Below are 17,753 nucleotides of genomic sequence, written 5' to 3'. Positions count from 1 at the left end.
CATTGTAAAGCAATTATACTCCAATAAAGATGTTAAAAAAAAAAAGGGATATTACAATTCAGGCCAGGGATTGGACAATAAAAAGCCTAAAAATAAATAAATAAATAAATAAATAAATATATGTATTAAGTCAAAAAAAAATATGTATATATAGTTAAGTACTCTGGTAAGCACTTTGCCACAATTAAGACATCCCTCTCTTTTTCATATTGTAGTCAAAACACATGAGAATCAATAAACAACCACTTCAGCATTAGGTTTACATCCATACTTTAGTGAGGGCAAGTATCACAGGGAGTACATGGAAATCTCTTAGGACAGATGGTCAGTAACTTCTTCCAAACATATTTCTGAACAAGGTAATGTTCCCTTCCCCATTAATCTGGTAATTTTCTTCCTTTTTACTATGAAGTATTACTTTCATTTGTTGAGGATGGTAATAATTTTCAAATCAGGAAGAGTGAGGGAACCAGTGTCTATTGAGTAATCCCTGAGTGCTGAGACTTATTCTGTGATTCATTGTAATTCTTTTAAAAAAGAAATTTGATTTCCAGTAGTTAAATAAATATTTTTAGGAATATCACTTAAACATTCCTCATGTATTTTAACTCATACCCTTTATTACTGATGAACAAACAGTGAGACAAAATGCAAGTGTTGATCAACCCTCAATGGAATTGAGAGGAAAGAAGTAGTAGAGGGAATATATTGTTTATCCCCTCCCACACTAAGCAATTGGAACCACTATCCAGACGAAACAGAGCCCTCCGTGGTAGTGGAATATCTATCTGGGGATAGAGTTGTAATCAGTTGTCAGTTTCTCCCCTTGGATTCTGAATTCACCAGCTAAGAGCTAGATGCTCAGGACCAAGGTGTAGTGTGTGTGCAGATAGATAAATAGGTAGCTTAGATATGTATAAGATAATCAGATGATAGACAAATAATCATAAGAAACATGCTGCTGTTTAGAGTAAGATTTTCAAAATCTGTAGTTAAAATTTTAGATAAAAATTACCAAGTCCAAATCTTTTGTCTCAGTGCTCAGTATAAAATATGATTGTAAAAAAAAATAGTCATTGGATGAAGAAGGTAATTCCATTGCCTTATTGTCAACATTATATCATACCTTAAAATCAGATGTGACTGTGGAACAAGTTTATCCACGTGTTGTATAATTGTTGATCAATTTAGAAATAAGAAAATAAGAGATTCAAACCTTGTTTCCTTTCTGTAAATAAGAGGATAAAATTAAAGCATTTTAAATTTGAAGGGTTTATCTTTAATTTAGTAATAACCAAATTTTAGTGCCTAAAAGTGTGTACCTATTTGATTTTTTCTTCATACATGTGTCTTATGTGTTTGTAGTTAAAGTGGTTGAGCAACATTTGACATTCGTGATTATTTTCTATTTAGATATCGTAGCTCTCTGTTTCCTCTTTATCATTTCACTTCATTATTAATGCATTGAAAAGATATTACCCAAAAAAATCAAAATAATTCAATTTCGATATAGAATGTGAAGCAGGAAATATACTTTACTTCTTCCTTCCTTTTCTGAACAATTTTCTCTTAAACACAAGTATATTTAGCAAGGCTTTAAACAGTGCTGAGCAAGTTTAGTTTTTCATTGCAGTTGCCAAATACTAACCATCTCACGAACTCACAGTTATGCAGCAGTTATGCATCACATTGTGTGTATGTTCATTATACAAATAGTAAGTTATTTATTCCAATAATTAAATTTCAATAATAAAACTTTCTTATTGGAAAGCATTCAAATAACACAAAGGAATATCTAGTAAAACTTTAAAATTCCCAACCTGCAGAAGATCTTGATCTCCTTCCAGAGGTAGCCACTATTAATAGCTGGTATATTATCTTTCCAGATGCTTTTTGATATACATAACATTTCATGCTTATAATTTCAAAGAATACCATTACTTAAATTTTACTCAGATTCAAATTATGTGAAATTCACGTTACCCAACCTGAGAGTGATATTCATATGAGAATTCCAATTTTTGAACCAGGTATCTGGCAACTTTCCTATTGCTAGCAGGAAGAAATACAAGCAAAAATAGAATACTGTAAAGCTTGACAGACGTATCCCGTACTACTATTCATTTTTTAATATAAAAGCATGGATTTTCTTGTATGGCTTGTGGTATTCTTCTCTTTACCTTATCAAATTCTGTTCTATTGCTTTTCAGAATTGAGTCTTCTCTCCTGCCCACATCATTTAAGAGTTACTACCGTTACAATACAGTAGAAAGAGTATGGGATTTGGAGTAATAAAATCTGGTACAGGTTCCAGCTTTGCCACTTACTAGCTGTGAGTCCTTAAGTAAATTATGTGTATTCTCTACCCCTCATTTTCCTCATTGGAATAAGGAATGGCAAACCCAACTACCTCACTAGGATTGTTTTGAAGAGTAGAGACTTGTAATCCAAACTAGACATGATAAGCATTGTGTCATTCAGGATGGACTAAGTTTTGCTGTGGCTTAATATAACAAACGTTTATTTCTTGTTGACACGGTCTGTCCATATGAGTCATGAGAGGCTCTGCTCAGGGATGCAGGGTAACAGAGGCTGCATCTCTATACAGTCTTCCTCAGCCACCTTGACAGGGGGAAGAGACCTGGCAAGAGGAATATTGGCCCTTAAGGCAACCACATGGATATGTACATCTCATTGGTCCGAGCAGGTGGAATGGCCATGCCTAACTTCCAAGGGAGACGTAAAGGGCATTCCACCCAGGATCCAGAAGACAGAGAGCTGGAACTTAGTGAAGAGCACTAATGACCACTGATGTTTGCAAACATTAGAGATAATGTAAAGCATTTCAAGGGAAGGGTGAAAAGTCATTCCTTGTTATTTTCTTTGATCCCAAAGGTATTCAAGAAAGATTTCCAAGGAAGGAAAACAAGTCTGGGGACAAAAATGGGAGCCTTGTGTGGGAGTCAGGCATGGTGGAAAGGAACATAGGGTGAGGAATTCAACAAGAAAAGAAAGTGAGGGAAGGGACAGCATCAAAGTGAAGCAAGCTGGGTCTCGTGTGACTAGAGACTGAGCCCCACGCTTCTAGATCTGCAGAGGGTTGCAAACTGCAGCCTAGGTGAACTCTTCCTCAATCCCCTCCATATATCATTAGATGTAGGATGCCTGCCTCACACAGAAGACCTCAAAGCCACTTCACTCCACCTTTGAGCTCAGTTCCTGGTATTGCCTCTACTATCTGGTCTCACTGTTAGCGTTGTGTTCTTGTTTTGGCCTTTGCACAGCTCCTGGGGGCTCTTTATCATGGAAGATCACTACCCAATCCAGGGGTGGCAACACCATGGCCACCAGGCTTCACAAGCCACTGAAACAGTCACAGCAAGGTTTTCTTTCTATCCCCTCAGAACCTCTGAAGAGCATCCTATTTTCTTGGTGCTTTAAAGTAAAGGAAGAAGTCTCCCTTATTGTGTATAAGGAAGGCATGTCAACATAAGTGGAAATAGTTTAGATTTCATTATTCCAAGTCCAGTTTTTCCTAAAATTCCTCTACTTTGGCTTAATTGTAGAAGGGTTACAAATCTATAAGAGGGTTAGGATCCCGTATCTATATGTTTAGAATTTCTCTGGTCAGAATATTCCTTCAAAAATATCACCACCAGGCATCGGACGGTGTGGGTGTGTATTTTCGTGTGTGTGAGTGCACTGAGGGAAGGGTGCATGAGGGAAGAGGAAATGCGAAGCTTCAAAAAAGGAAATGGGGAATGGTCTTGTTGCATTTAATCAGTGGAAAACCGTGGTCAAAAAAATGTGTTGTTTTTTTTTTTTGAAACTTAGTCTCTTTATCTTATGCTCAAAGGAATAAATTTTATAAAATTAAGCTGTATAAAAGTAAAATTATGTGGATCAGAGAACTGAAGCAATTCTGTGCAGATTCCCTTGATCACCCAAACCAGCACGCAGATCCGTGGGAGGAGCAAGGTAGAGGGACGGTTAGGTGTGGTTGCTATGGCAACCATGTGCTGATTGGAATAAGACTGAGGAATCGTGATTCATCCCTGGCTCCACATTTTCCTTTTCTCTTCTTAACTGGCCCCTAAAGATTTGCAGTCCTTGGGGTCTCGGTGCTACCAAGGCAGGTCACAGAGAGACACCGTGCAGCCAGAGGTTGCTGTCCCCTAGCAATGGCAAGGAAGGCACAAGTTATTCATGTGCCTGAGATAAGCAGGGTACAAGTGTAAATAAGGTTTAACCAGAGAGATGAAAGTGAGCAAGAATCATCAGAATGCCAAGCTTCCAGGCCAAGTCCTGGAATGCCACAACTCTGAAATGACAGAACCAAAGTGAGGCCATAGAAGCCAGATCAGCCTGTGAAGTGCAGATATAAAAGACCATGAGTTCGTTTTCTGATGTTAAGAAGAAACACTGGTATTGACAAGAGAGACAAAGGTTTGTCCAGAGGGTTGGAGTGGGATGTACTTTTCCAACACATGTTTCTGAGCTTCAGCTTTCTCATCCATAAGATGAAATGCTGCCTTGAAGGTTGCTGCGGGGACCAGAGGCATAATAAATCCTCCTCAGCTGCTCAAATGAGTTGTCTGTGACCCTTTCTGAGGGGGAAAATATGAGTGGCCATATTAAGAACAATTGCAAAATCTTGGCTGATATTGTTTTTACCTCAATAGGGAAGATAAGAGTTCGGCATCATTGGCAAAGCTGTGAGAAGAGACTCTGAAGGTCATCTCTTTAGATCCCTACTTAGGGATCTAAAGAATGCCCATTTGTGCTTCTCCTGTTGGCTGTTGCCTTCATCAAATAGAGTGGGCTAGGTTCTACCTCTCTTGATGAAACATGATGCATGGACTAGGTGACATTTTTATTTTGTTTTTGTTTGGTTGGTTGTATTCTTGTCATCTAGGGAGGGTGTAGGAAATCACATAAGCCTCTGACCACTCTTAACAGGAGTGTCCATAGTCTGTGTCCCTTGTTCAAAAGGAATTACCTTCAAGGACTTAACTTTCAGGGAAGGTTATTTCCTCTGCAGTATGCTCTAGAATTGTGGCTAGATGATGGAAATGCTGCTTGATGCTTCAGCATTCTGACTCTCCAATCCTGAGGTTCTTGACCTGCGGTCCATGGGTCTATGAATGGAATTCAGAAGATCTGTGAGCCAACTGAAATTGTATGAAAAAAGCTGCCTGTAGTTATATGTGTAGATGGAGTTTTCTGGAGAGGATTCCTTGGTGTTCATCTGGTTCTCAGATTTGGCAGTGACTCGGTTTAAGAATGATCATAATCTGAGTGCTCTGTGTCTGTTCTCTTGTTGGCAGTTGTATTTATCAGTGTTTTGTCCACTGAGGAGTTGGTAAGAGTAGAAAAATAGGACATTAAAGAAATTTTTTTCGTAAGAAAAATCATAATCTCAGATTCTGACTTAAAACTGATCTCTCCATTACATAGCAATGCAACAGTTCCTATGCAGTACCATTAAAAACATTAAATAATGTATGCAAAATGTGTACATTTTACTGTAAGTAAAATTTACCTGAACACCATAAATACATATTGCACTCAAATTAACAATATGTATATTTAGGGGTGAAGTATACTGATATCAGCAACTTACTTTGAAAAGCATCAAAATAATAGGATTGATTAATGGATGAATAGAAGCATAGGCAGATGAATAGCTATGTTACAAAGCAAACACATCAAAATGTTAATTGTAGAATCTTTGTAGCGGGTATATGGATGTTCGCTGTACAATTCTTTTGTTTTACTGTATACTTGAAAAGTTTAATAAAATGTTGGAAAAATATATAATAATATTTAGAGTGCATACAACTGTATATGATACAGAAGACAGAATAAGGATCGAAAGAAATGAATGGAAGTTGATTTTATAACTTTGATATTTATTGATTCAATTTAGAGGTAATTCTTTAGTACACAGAAGTAAATCTACAAATGTTCAGATTTCAAGTGCAGAGAATTTATGGTCAAGAGGAATTACTGTGATGTATCTGTGTGCTTAGCAAGACAGCCCTCTGAACAGTGACCATGATTGCATATTTTCCCCAGATTTGGTAGGGTTTGCATAGTTTTATTTGGAGCTTGTTCTAACACAAAGCTCTTCTTGCCTTCAATTATTTTCTAGTCTGTTTCTTTGCTTGATTGCACACCATGAATCTTAGTAATTTTCCTCTACCTGTCTGCTTCAGATACATCTTATCTGAATCACCCATCTCTAGTAATGTAGACAGGCTTAACACACTACACCCCAGCGAGTGAAAGAAAGAGGTGCAGTGTTCTTCTTTACATTTTACCAGGCATATATCAGTCTCTAAAAATCAACCTGTTAGAATTTTTCTTAATAAGAGAGTACTAAACGAGATGAGATTTAACTTTACCATGTTAATCCAGGCATGAGTAGTTTTACATCCTGCTTGGACCAACGTGCTTAATAATTGATCATGAGAACCATATAAACTCTGGCACTAAAACTTGGGAGGTTACTAATTAAAAAACAAAAGAGTTTTTCCATTTTAGCATCGCAGGCCCGGCTCATTGTAGGTGACAGCTCATTCGAGCCACTGAATCCAAGAGTTGCAAAAGGAGCAAAACCAAGCAGCTTATTGGAGCTGATGAGCTGTTTTGTTTTGTTTTCACACTTGTATACTTCATGCAGTATACATTATAGTTAATTATTATGTTTCAAGCAAAACTGGTGATTTTTTTCCCCCCATGACAATGAAGCAACTAAGTCACTAGATCTGTTTTGGGGTTTTCTTCTTTCTTTCTTTCTAATGACCCCCGTGTTCAAAGTCAGATCTTTTGAAAAGGACTTAACAGAGCATCATGTGACGTGATAGGTGCTTAGGGTGCAATTTTAATGCCAACAGACTGGAAAACAAACAGCATAAACCCAGACAAGACATAACTTTGTTCTTTAGCATCTGTGTGAAGAGGAAATCAGATCTTTCTGGGATGTGCTTCCACTCACAGGTGTGGAAGAGAAGATGTCAGTTCCCAACTCACCACATTGTGGGTGGGATTCTGATTTGGGGCAAGGCGACAGGGTATTGCATTGTCTCTCACAGTAAGAGCTCGATTCACTTAACTCCATGCTTTTGTTTCAGTCGTCCACAAACGGACGTTAAAAAAGCGTGAAGCATCCCTTAATCCCATGAGCCTGGTGTGTGCTGGCTCCTGTCACTGCATTCTCCAGCTCTGTTGCCAGTGGAAGTGAGAGATGGACCCCAGGCTTGCAACCACTGTTCTTTGCTCTGCCACCAAACCACTGAGCTGTTGGCACTTTAATCGTTTTATACCAGGAGGAAACCAATTGTGTTGATGTGAATGTCTTATTCATCGGACATTACAGGCTTCACATTTTTAAGGAGCTGAAACTCCAAGTCCCCAGCATGCACCCGCAGTGAATCAAGACGAGTGCCGTGATGACGTTTTCGAATTTATTGCAGTTGCTCTTTAAAAGATTTGACAGTATTTTAGAATTCTAAACGCCACAATTTGAAAGCCTGTCTGAGGTTGTGTGCTAATCAAAAACAGTAAATCATGTTTGACTTATAAAGGTCAGCAGAGTAGTAGAACTCAGAGTTAGTGCATATTCTTTTCCTTTTCCTTTTAAATGTGTAGACAAATATAGAGACTCAAGTGAACAGGCAATTTATCAAGGACCTAAGGCATCTTTCTGGTGCATGAAAATGTCCAAATTCTCCCCACGGGCTACGTTTTGAAAATTGCAGTCCTGGGGAAGAAGCTTAGTTTCTGTGTCATCCTGAGTCCAGGACACTCTAGATATTTCTCACGGGCAGAATAAGACCTTTCCACATTAAGTGCTGCAAAATCTGGTGCTTTGTGAGCAGTCACAAGACATTCGAAGAACCTGCTGCATTATCTCATTTGATGTCATCCTGAAAAAAACAGCTATTTACCCACACATTTCACAGAGGCAGCTGTGACTTCATCTGTGTGGAAAGCACACAACTGCCCTTGGTTGGGGATTGCCCTGGCGACTCCCCTGCTTAAAAGCCTCGAAGACCTCCTCACTACATGCAGAATAATGCCCCAAACCCTAAGCAGGGCACGTAAGGCCCTCCACTCCACCAGCCTCCCCTACCCTGTCAGCTTCCCCTGCACTTTGTTTCCTGACCCCCAAATATGTGCCTGCCCCACTGGCCACTCACTGCTTCCCAGAGCCCTAGGCTATTCGAGAATGCCCTCCTTCCTCCTTTCTACACATTGAACTTTTATTTATCTTTCAAAGCCCAGTTCTTCCTCACTGCATTGGTACCTCTAGAATAACACTTCCATTCTCCATTTTGACTTAGAGGTTGCTGTTGTCCTGTGGTCCCCTTCCAAACTCTTGAGGCTCCTGAGGACGGCAGTGGTGCGCTGGTAAATATTTAGCAGCCATCTCTCCAGAAAGAGCAGGAAAGCCCTGATTGGTCAATTGTCTGTATCCCATGGTGTAAATATACCTCCTTCCATTGCCAATTTCAAGGGCGGCTGTGTTTAATAACAGCTTGCAAAATTCTTGAAAATTTTAGCATCGGGCTCTCACAAGCCAGTTCAAACTAGCTTCAGACCACCACTGAGAGGGACCTTGCTTTAACAGTCTTTGGAATAGTCTCCTCTTCCCTGCTAAATGCTGTGCTTTCCTTAAAAAAGAGATGTTCAGTGTTTTTCTGGATTGAAATAGGCAAGCCAGCTGATAGTTTGGCTCTGCCACAGCTCATTGAGTGGGGTGTCATTTGCAGAGAGATTCGGGGGATATTTGCACCTCTTGTCATTTGAGAGTGGTGGCCTTAGCCGTCTCCCTCATGCCACGGTGCGCAGGCACGTGTGAATTTAAACAGATGGATTTATTGGAAGTGCAACTGAGAACTGCAGTGAGGAGCAAGTTGATGGTCTTGAATCCAGCAGCCTCATTAGAATAGAATGTGATCCACCATGGCGTCAATAAAACACTTACAGAGGAAAGCCTAAGACACAGATTTGGGAAGATCAGTGACAAATTCTTTGAGGGAGGAGAGAATGCTATAGGCTCAGATCTCAACATCATTTCAACAAATCTTTTGTCATTTTATTTATTTTAAATATTTATCTATTTATTTATTTATTTTTGGCTGCATTGGGTCTTCGTTGCTGCGCACGGGCTTTCTCTAGTTGGGGCAAGCGGGGGCTACTCTTCGTTGTGGTGCACGGGCTTCTCATTGCGGTGGCTTCTCTTGTGGAGCACGGGCTCTAGGCGCATGGGCTTCAGTAGTTGTGGCATACGGGCTCAGTAGTTGTAGCTCGCGGGCTCTAGAGCGCAGGCTCAGTAGCTGTTGCGCATGGGCTTAGTTGCTCCACGGCATATGGGATCTTCCCAGCCCAGGGCTCGAACCCGTGTCCCCTGCACTGGAAGGCAGATTCTTAACCACTGCGCCACCAGGGAAGCCCTCTTTTGCCGTTCCTGATGTGAGCCTTTGTCTTACTTTTGTGACTCACAATTTGAGATTGGAACGTCAACATATTTTAGTTCATGTAGTAAAGTGCCAAGCTCTGTTTTTATAATCAACTTGGAAATAACAGCATATCGACCCTGTTGTTCCTGTAAGGGTGACCAACTCCTTTTGGTTTACCCAAGTTTTATAATTGAAAGTCCCACACCCTGGAAACCCCCTCAGTCAAACTGGGACAGTTGGCCAACCCAGTTGCTGTAAAGGTGTGGTTCCTGTACTGAATGCTATGGGTACTTACACTTGGAATATACCTCGCACAGCTGCTATGCCAGGAGACATTGAACCAGTGACTGAAAGGATCGTAACTTCTTTAAAAGCCCAGTTTATAAAATCTGTTCTCCTCTTAAGGTTATGGTCCTGTCTTTCAGGCACATTATTTATTTATTTTATTTTATTTTTTTGGCCACACCTCTCAGCATGCGGGATCTTACTTCCCCAACCAGGGATCGAACCCACGCCCTCTGCAGTGGAAGAGCGGATTCTTAACCACTGGACCTCCAGGGAAGACCCCAGGCACATTCTTTAAATGAGAGGGTAGGGCTTCCCTGGTGGCCCCTGGTGGCACAGTGGTTGAGAGTCTGCCTGCCGATGCAGGGGACACAGGTTCGTGCCCCGGTCCGGGAAGATCCCACCTGCCGCGGAGCCATGGCCGCTGAGCCTGCGCGTCTGGAGCCTGTGCTCCGCAACGGAGAGGCCACAGTGGTGAGAGGCCCGTGTACCGCAAGAAAAAAAAAAATGAGAGGGTAAATGAAATGTACTTGGGATAGGAGAAAATGCTACATGTGCACAAAAGGTTGCTATTTATTTCTCATAATGATACGTGTTCCATAACTATCCCATATTTTCGTACTTACCTTGGGTATAAGAGAAATATAGCAACTTGCTATGATGGGATAACCAGTATCAAAATACTTTAAATAGCCTATTAGAATTTTGTGGGGAGTACATTTCAGATAACTTTACACGCAGATAAGAGTCTTAACTTCCATGAATCAGCCCTCAGTGATTTGTTGTTCATTGGCACTGTTCATATTGTGAAGCTGCTGCACGGGAAAGAGTTGGTGGGGAGCTTAGCTGGGTGTCCAATGTCTTGAATCCCTCAGCATGACCTTGTTGGACCTTCCTCGCTGTCAGCAGACATTTCCTGGTAGAAACGATGTGCTATGGTAGTGTCCACAATGTGTCATTTTGTGACAGTGTTAAATTGTGCCCCATAAGAATCAGTGTTTCTGCTATAATATGACATATGTGTTCCTACATGTGTTTGGCAAACTACCACAGTAAAAATTGTAGTTTATGGGAAGAAATAGAGTAAGGGGCAGACCACTCAAATTGTATTCAACATACTATTTTAGTATGTTTGAGCTGCTCTAACAGAATACCGTAGACGGGGTGACTTATAAACAATAGAAATTTATTTCTCACAGTTCTTGAGGCTTGGAAGTCCAAGACCAAGGCACCAGGAGATCTAGTGCCTGGTGAGGACCCTCTTCCTCTTCTTGCTGTGTCCTCAACATGAAAGAAGGAGCAAGAGACCTCTCTGGGGTCTCTTATATAAGGGCACTAATCCCATTCACATGGGCTCCACCCTTATGAACTAATCTTCTCCCAAAGGTTCCACCTCAGAATACCATCACATTAGGTTTAGTTTTCAACATATGAATTTGAGGGGGGACATAAACATTCAGTCTGTAGCACATGGCACCCACAAGAGCAGGAAAAACACTAGTAAAAATACTAGCACAGTTTACAGGTGAAATAAGTTTGGTGGAAGGGTTGAGGCTACCGAATTTTGGCTGAAACAGCAAAATGTGCAGAGCTCTAGGAGAACCTTACAATAAACAATTCCAAGACAGAGCATCATGTGGCCGAACTAAGCCAAGATGAAATATGTGAGGTAAGTGGGCAGCATGTACAGTACTGCAGACCCCTTCAGCTTGCACACGACTGTGCTTATGTCTCATGCACATGGCTGCTGTGACTTAGTGGCTCAAAACTAACATCAGCATGAATTCTCTCATGTGAACCAACACGACTTCTGGTTTATGCTGACGCTGTTCTCTGTTTACCAATCATATGTGATCTAGTTTTCACTACAGAAAGTCATCTTAGCTTTGCAAATTTCTGCTGAATCTTAGCTTTGCAAATGTCTGTCTCATGGTTCATGAGACAGATTAAAGTTGTAGATGATCATATGTATTGAATTCAAAACCCTTAGCATGAAATTTTCTTGCGCTTCAACACTTTGGACAGTAATAGTAGACAATTTTTAATTTGAAAGAAAAAAATCCACCCAAAATGAAGTCACATCTGCTCTCAGATCTTTTAATTAAAGTCAGACATGAACCCTCCTGTTTCTCTGACTGCTAAATACTTAGAAGTGGTTTTATGAGATTTGTGTGTGTGTGTTTTAAGTTGTAAAAAATGCACACACTGCTGAGTTACATGACTTTGGTTTATTTAAATATAGTTTAGTAGGACTGTAATATATAAGGAAGGTGAAAGGGCAGAATTCTATTTAATTAACTTATACTCACTTGGGAACCAGTCAATTATAAAGGTATGCTGAGCAAATAAAGCTTCACATAAGAAATCCTTGAAAAAAATAAGCCACTTTGGTGAAGGCTTTCCTATTCTTAACTTTGTCATTAAAATTATTTCTATGAGCTATTTCAAACCTTAGATTATATGTGTGTATATGATATGTGTGATTTTTATATATTATGTATGATTATATATAAACGATTATATGTGTGATTGAATATATATATACATATGATTTTTTAAAAGATTAAAATATGTCTTGGTGGCTCTTAGAAGACCTAGATCAGTACTTTCCCTGCACACTTTTGGCCTTTATTGAGATAGGACATACTCCCAGGCTTGCCATCCTTTAATCTACATGTGGATTAAAATACGACCAGTGTTTTATATTTACATAAATCTGATTTAATAAACAGTCATACCATTAAAATAGAGGATTCTTTTCAATCACAGCTAATTATACATCATATAATGCCTGGTCTTTAACGAGGATTTCAATAAATGTTTGTTGATAACGATGATTATTAAAATGATATGTTAAGTTGGTCTCCTTGTATAAGAAATGCTTTGTTTTGAAATGTTAGACTTAAAGCTTTGCCTAAAAATTTTTAATTATGATCACCACTTTGGCAAGAAGCTTAAAATGTGCAGAGTCGCTGCAATTAGTGCATTGTGCACCCATATGGATGTTACCAAACAGCTTTCAATTTAAAGGATTTGGGCTATTTGAGTGATGGACCTTCTGTTAAGCTTAAAACAAAGCCCGACTATTTCTGCATTCATTTTAATTAATATTCTCTTGCTGGTCTCAAAGTATTCTCTTCTGGGGGGGAGAAGCATGATTATCATAAATCAGAAATAAGTAACAGAAGTAGGTTTAACTAATTTTCTACTTCGTTCTGTTTCATCCCATTTCTCCCCACCCCCCGAGGAGCTTCAATGCAATGTCAGAACAACTGGAAAACACTGATTTCAGATGTTCTCAAAGAAAACCTGTATTTCTAGCCAAATCATAACATAATTAAACTCACAGAAAAATGAAGAAATAAAGCCATCCCCAGATTTTTGAAAATCATTATGAAGTTTAAAACGTATCATTTTCAGTCCAACATTCATGTCAAATCTACAGTATAAAATTTGATTATATATACAAATGAGTATATGTGAGTATATGTGTCATATATGTATATATTTGTATATATACATGATATTTTTACTTCAGAGAGGTTTGTAGTTGCCTAGGTGCTTGGGGTTTAGCAATCTTATATGTGGACTTAATTTTCTACAGTAGCAAATTCTGCCTGAATATTGATTAGTATTTTAAGCAAACTCAAACTCACACAGTCTGGTAGTTCTTTTTTCCTGGATACTTTTAAGTGAAGTCTTATTAATATGATACTTGGGGAAAAGAAGCTTTCTGGACTTTTTCTTTCACCAACTCAGAATAAATTCTGTAAACGGTTATGTGTGTTAGTTAAGGCCCTGCTTTTTAACCTATTTTCAAACATCTCCCCTGCAACCACTCTTTATACACCTTCAGAAAGACAGTCACTCCAGTGGCCACTGGAATCCTGACTACCTGAACACCCAATTTAGGACAACAATGAATGCTGATTTCAAAAGTAGACAGCTAAAATGAGCAGAATCTTCACCGAATTCTTAAGAATAAGATAAACATGAAGATTACAAAGCAGAATTGTAATTTACCAGAACACATGGGTAAAATAATTCATCCAATATGGGAGTGGAAAGGCATAAAATCATTAAGTCCACTCTAAAACACACCATAGCAGCAGGTCCTATTTTTTTTTCCTTTTCCAGCATTAAGGAAATTCATTCCCCCTAGCCACTAGATTTGGCACAGAGATACTCCAGTTTTTCCATATTGTCTGGATTTTTCATTTTTATTTCCTTTTTTTTTAAAGCATGTGATTAATTATACACCTGTCTTTAAATTCCTCCTTATATACCAGTCTTTTGGGTTCCACATTTGAAAAGAAGGAAATGTGGAGTTAATTTTATTCTAGGTTAGAAACAGATAAAAGCTAAAGGTGGTCAAATAATATACATTGTTTTTCTTGAAGAGAGGTTAACTATTTTATAATTCTATACTGTCTTTGCTACTGGGCGGTAGCTTTATTTACATCAAATTGCTTCCCTTTCTGTTAGGTTTACACAGAAGTCCCTCAAACAGAAATGAGCGGATTACCCAACACTACCCTATGTGTAGCTTCACATACATCCTGGTGAATATCCTGTTCACAATCTAGGCCATGAAAGAAAACCTACAGTTGTTTTAATTTGGAAGCAAAATAATCACTTCTCTCCAGTGAGGCTTAGAGAGAGAAAAAAAGGGGGGGGGGCAGAGTCTTCCTGTAGAAAAAAGAATACTTTGTGGAGGGGCAGTGCTGCAGCAGGGTTAAAAAAGTAAAGAGTAAAACAAACACAAAACCTGAGAGTGGGTAAGTAGGCCAGCAGAAGAGAGACCATCTGATTACATGGAAGCACCCTGAGCTGGGGTACTGGGCGGTGTTGTCCCACTGGCGTGTAAACTGCGTGTGTTTGTGTATGTGTAAGGGTGTGTGTGTATGTGTACACATAGAGATTTAACAGGGAGCACAGAGGGAATTAGAAAGAGCCTGGCCCATTTTTAATTTGGGTCTGTTTGCTTGCATTTAGCACTTAAGGGCTTCTACATTCAGTTTGCTCAAAAGAGTGATGAAGCACTCCTTGCTTATGCCTCAAATCAGAAATGCATGAAGTGCAGCTGCAGAGATAATACATTTTCCCCAAAGGCTTTGGCTGAGCAAATTAGGTGTCAATGGGGTGCCTGCGCAGGCAGTACTCTCTCTAATTAGTCTCTTGAGCCTAGTTGGTGGCGGGTATGGGATGATCTAATCAATTGGTCTGTGTCTGATGGTTCGTGTAAAAATCCTACCAGGCAGACTCTCTCCCACAGGTCACCCACCTGCACAGCAGGGCTGCTCATTTTCATTTTTCATCTCCTCCATCACATGATGCTGACAGTTGGTTTTAAGAAAATTGAATCCAAAAAATATCTAGTTCATAGGGCACATGGGTCAGAACAAAGTTGCATTATGGGTACTAGCAATCCAATTAATTAATATTTATAGCTGAGAAGCTCTATGTAGATATTTCTGAATAAGGATTTTATCAATAAAAATCCAATTTCTTCTTTAAAACATTCATTTCTAGAGAAAGAACAGTGTAAAAACAGAAAGCAAGATATAAATGGCATCCATTAATCTTATGGTTTATATACCTAGGAGTTGACGTGCACATAGTTTATAATTTATATTCAGTTTCATTTGTATTGTGTGTGTGGTGCATTTTAATAATCAATTAAATGTAAGGAAGGATTTTGCTATTATACTTTGCTTCCCTATGAATGTTGTGTGCCCTCTCCTTCCACCTATATCCCCACCTGTTAAATGCATGATTACATTTAGATTTTAAAGAATTTTTCTAGCAGTAAACTCACCTACCTCATATGCAGTCCTTGAAAACTGAAACAGATGCTGATGCCACCCAAGGAGGAAGAAAGGACATCCCATGCTGCCGGTGAACAATATTAGGCAGGGTAGTGGGCACAGTTTGGGCTCAGCTGCTCACAGAGATGGGAAAGGGTCTAGCTCTCACCGGCATCTCCCTTCTTTTCGTATTATTGGCTCCTTTCATTAAATGTCTGAACCTAAACCTAAGTAATAGACATCTCATAATCACTCTGTTCACATTTTATTATCCAATTACTGTTATTTTGTATTATCCTTTATTATCCAACTCTGCTTATGCCCTGGGTTAGGTACATGATTCTCCTAGAGATTACACCCAAAGAATCAGCGCAAAGGCAAGGACAAACACCAGGAATGACTAAAAGAAAGTCTTAAATCAACCCAATAGGAAAGTAACATGCTATGGTGATGGTGCGCACATATGGTTACATAAAATCAGATATATTGAAAATCAAATCAGTTTTTTCAAATAGAATGTCATGGAGTTAAAAAAAAAAATGTTTGACCTACAGGAAGGTGTTAATACCCACCTTTCTCAGCCTGTAGTGTATCTGTGGATGGCCACCTCTGTTCCCAGCACTGTGCTCTTTCAGCAAGAGCATAGGCACAGCATTTGCCCTTGGTCACCATGCCAGGAGGGAATAACATCTGAGAACATACTCCACTCCCAAGTTCTCAGATTCTACCTTTCCCCTTCCTGTTCATTCCACAACTGTCTACTGACTACCTGAGCTAGGTCTGGGCTATGCTCTAGGGACACAATGGCGAACAAAACCAAGATTAATCAAGAATATAACCACCTGCCACCCTACATGCTCCCTCACAGCAAACGCCCTCAGACCACAGGGACTACATGAAGTCTGTAGTTCAGAAAGGTCAGGCTTGGGTGCCAGGTCTGCATCCTACTGATTAAAGTGGTGGAGTGGAGGAGAGCCAGGCAATGACTAGTTCATTCGGGCGTGGCTGTAGGAACTCTGTGTCTAGGCAAGCAGATGTCAGGACAAACCCTGACTCCTGTTTGGCCAGGGTGGGCAGGCTTCCTGGAAAAGCTGGCATCTCTTAGAAGAAAACAATAGGGGAAAATCTTCATAACTTTGTGACACAAAACCCACAAGAAACAAAAGAAAAATATGGATAAATTGGACGTCATCAAAATTAAAATTATGCATCAAAGGACACTATCAATACGGTGAAAAGGCAGCCCACAGAATAGGAGTAAATATTTGCAAATCAAGGGATTAATATCCAAAATATATTTTAAAAAAAAACTCCTACAACTCAACAACAGACAATCCAATTTAAAACTGGGCGAAGGACTTGGATAGGTATTTCTTCGAGTAAATATACAAATGGCCAACAAGCTCAAACATCACTAATTATTAGGAGAATGTGAATCAAAATCACAGTGCCATACCAGTTCATACCCACTAGGCTATCTATGATCAAGAAAAAACAAAAACAAAAAAACAGAAAATAACAAACGTTTGCAAAGGTGTAGAGAAATTAGAACATTTGTATATTGCTGGGGGGATTATAAAATGGTGCGGCCACTGTGGAAAATGGATTGCCAGTTCCTCAGAAAATTAAACAGAATCACCATATGACCCAGCAATTCCACTACCAAGTGTTACCCAAAAGAATTGAAAACAGGTACTCAGACAAATATTTGTACATTAATGTTCATAGCAGCACTATTCACAATAGCCAAAAGGTGAAAATAACCCAAATATACATCAACTCATGAATGGATATTTCATACACAGAGACAAGAAAGCAGATTCACTGTTGCCAAGGAGCCTGGAGCAAGAGAAGAATGAGAATGAAGCATATAAGATATGTAAATAAAGAATATAAGGTCTCCTTTGGGGATGACAGAAATGTTTTGGAATTAGACAGAAGTGATGGTTGCACAACACTGTGAATGCACTAAATGCCAGTTAATTATATGCTTTAAAATGGTTAATTTTATATGAATTTAGCCTCAATTTTTTAAAAAAAGGGTGGAAGGTTAACCTTCCAAAAATCATCATAGTAAGTGGGGGAAATGAGTTAAGAGGGTGGAGAGGATGCTGTTTTAATGGTTCTTAACTGTAAGATTGGAACTTGTTGCTCCCTTGGTCAAGGTAGTGCCATTCAGGGGTGATGTGCTTGG

General features: G+C 39.3%; 1 protein-coding gene and 1 long non-coding RNA gene across 9 annotated transcripts in view; one reads left to right on the top strand and one right to left on the bottom strand.

The window, feature by feature from the left end:
* The window catches only part of LOC137229082 (uncharacterized), a 566,856-nt gene that overhangs the window by 42,295 nt on the left and 506,808 nt on the right, over positions 1-17,753 (bottom strand). The window lies entirely within an intron of this gene.
* The window catches only part of CDK14 (cyclin dependent kinase 14), a 716,891-nt gene that overhangs the window by 694,764 nt on the left and 4,374 nt on the right, over positions 1-17,753 (top strand). The window lies entirely within an intron of this gene.

This window comes from Pseudorca crassidens, chromosome 8 (genome assembly GCF_039906515.1).
Source record: "Pseudorca crassidens isolate mPseCra1 chromosome 8, mPseCra1.hap1, whole genome shotgun sequence".
Taxonomy (NCBI): domain Eukaryota; kingdom Metazoa; phylum Chordata; class Mammalia; order Artiodactyla; family Delphinidae; genus Pseudorca; species Pseudorca crassidens.
This window is presented reverse-complemented; position numbering and strand designations above follow the sequence as displayed.